We start from the raw sequence: 2,500 nt of genomic DNA, 5'->3' as shown, positions 1-2,500 counted from the left end.
AAGACCTACAGTAAAAAAAAAAAAAAACGTTGAAATTTCTTCGCTTAATATAAAAATAAAAATATAATAAAAAGGACGAAGAAAACCGCAGAGAAATATATGCTGACGTCATCGTATATTACTGCAGTGCTAAGAAAGGAAAGAGAGAGGAGAGGAAGGAGGAGGAGGAGGAAATAGAAGAAGAGGAGGAGGAGGACGAAGAAGAGGAAGAGGAGGAGGAGGAAGAAGAAGAGGAATAGGAGGAGGAGGAGGAAGAAGAGGAAGAGGAGGAGGAGGACGAAGAAGAGGAAGAGGAGGAGGAGGAAGAAGAAGAAGAATAGGAGGGGAAAGATGAAGAGTAGGAGGAGGAAGAGGAATAAGAAGAGGTGAGGGAAGGGGAAAAATTACACGATGGGAGAGGAAGAAAAGGAGAAATAAGATGAAAAGGAGAAGGGGGGGAGGGAAGAAGAGAAGAAAGAGAGAGAAGAGACAACCAAAAAAAAAAAAAAAAAAGAAAAAAAAAAAAAACATATTAATAAAAAATAATAATTATCATCATACATCATCCTCTGCTTTCACTGAAGTAGAAACGAGATGTTTGGATTTTCTCCTTAACAACAGAGACTTCAGTAAACATTTATTTACACGTGACTAAGACTTTACAAATCACTAAGCGAAGACTAACTGACGCACTTTTCTTCAATAAATGATCATGGTAGTAAAACGAATTTATAAAAGTAGATATTAGATATTAAACAAACGCAAAAAGGAGAAGAAAAAAAGGTAAAAATAAATTAATTGGTTAATAAAAATAAAAATAAAGACAGGTAAAGGGAATCAAAGTTAATCATATAAAGATTAAAAAAAAAAAAAAACGTTGAAATTTCTTCGCTTAATATAAAAATAAAAATATAATAAAAAGGACGAAGAAAACCGCAGAGAAATATATGCTGACGTCATCGCATATTACTGCAGTGCTAAGAAAGGAAAGAGAGAGGAGAAGGAGGGGGAGGAGGAGGAGGATGAAAAAGAAGAGGAGGAGGACGAAGAAGAGGAAGAGGAGGGGGAAGAAGAAGAATAGGAGGGGAAAGATGAAGAGTAGGAGGAGGAAGAGGAAGAAAGAGGTGAGGGAAGGGGAAAAATTACATGATGGGAGAGGAAGGAAAATAGGAATAAGATGAAAAGAAGGGGAGGGAAGAAGAGAAGAAAGAGGAGCCGGTGAGGTATAAAGGAAGAATGAGAAGGTAGGTTAGAAATCATAATAAGAAACACACAAAAAAAGTAAACAAAGACGATAAGAGAGAAGAAAATAAAAGAAAAAAAACAAAATGAGGCAAAGAATAAAAACACCTCCCCCCCCAAAAAAAAAAAAAAAAAAAAAAAAAAAAATAAAAAAAAGAAATAAAAAAAAAAAGGAAAAAAAAAAAAAAAAAAAAAAAAACAAAAAAGAAAAAGCAAAAAAAAAAACAGTCAAGAAAACCGATGCCAGAGAAGAGGCGTGGACATTTTGGGGTAAATATCGACCTCGCCATTCGGTCAAGGGCGCAATAAAGGCTTTTGGTCGCTGGCGCTCATCCACGTGTGTGTCTTCACCTTCTTCTGTGACGTTTCTCTGCAGTTGGGGAGGGAGGGAGGGATGGGAGGACTGGGAGGGAAGGGGAGGGAGGGTTGGGATGGGAGGGAGGGCTGGGAGGGTTGGGTGGGTGGGAGGGTTGGGAAGGAGGGAGGGAGGGTTGGGAAGGATGGGAGGGAGGGTTGGGAAGGAGGGAGGGAGGGATGGGTGGGAGGGATGGGAAGGAGGGAGGGAGGGATGGGAGGGATGGGAGGACTGGGAGGGTTGGGTAGGAGGGAGGGAGGGTTGGGAAGGAGGGAGGGAGGGTTGGGAAGGAGGGAGGGAGGGTTGGGAAGGAGGGAGGGAGGGTTGGGAAGGAGGGAGGGAGGGTTGGGTAGGAGGGAGGGAGGGTTGGGAAGGAGGGAAGGGAGGGTTGGGAAGGAGGGAGGGAGGGTTGGGAAGGAGGGAGGGAGGGTTGGGGAGGAGGGAGGGAGGGTTGGGAAGGAGGGAGGGAGGGTTGGGAAGGAGGGAGGGAGGGAGGGAAGGAGGGAGGAAGGGAGGGATGAAGGAAGGGATGGGAAGGAGGGAGGGAGGGATGGGAAGGTGGAAGGAGGGAGGGAGGGATGGGAAGGAGGGAGAGAAGGAGGGAAGGAGGGAGGGAGGGAGGGGAAGGAGGGAGGGAGGGGGGGGGAGGGGGGGGGGGGGAGGAGTAGGTAGGGGAAAGGGGTGCGTTGCGATGTTGTCTCTGTTTATAATTAATAATTAATTTATCATTTATAATTCGGATGGAATGTGACTGCAATAAATTTCCTGCAGTTGAAGAAGAAAAAAAATAAATAAATACCGCATTGGCATACATCAAATGATTCATCGAAGTTCAATAATGTACTTATCATAAACCAGGTATAGCAATAACACACAAACAAACCATAAATACACGATTTTCTTTCTTCTCTTTTCGTTTTAATA

At 43.4% G+C, this 2,500-nt stretch overlaps 1 protein-coding gene and 1 pseudogene across 2 annotated transcripts in view; both read left to right on the top strand.

The window, feature by feature from the left end:
• The window catches only part of LOC147471043 (uncharacterized), a 3,503-nt pseudogene extending 2,422 nt beyond the window's left edge, over nucleotides 1-1,081 (top strand).
• LOC122257259 (uncharacterized) overlaps nucleotides 1-2,500 on the top strand; it is a 53,743-nt gene that overhangs the window by 40,647 nt on the left and 10,596 nt on the right. The window lies entirely within an intron of this gene.

The sequence above is a fragment of the Penaeus japonicus genome, unplaced genomic scaffold (genome assembly GCF_977035675.1).
Source record: "Penaeus japonicus unplaced genomic scaffold, GWHDUDI00000001_assembly GWHDUDI00000011, whole genome shotgun sequence".
Taxonomy (NCBI): domain Eukaryota; kingdom Metazoa; phylum Arthropoda; class Malacostraca; order Decapoda; family Penaeidae; genus Penaeus; species Penaeus japonicus.
The sequence above is the reverse complement of the archived record's forward strand: the minus strand, read 5'-3'. Positions and strand labels throughout refer to the sequence as shown.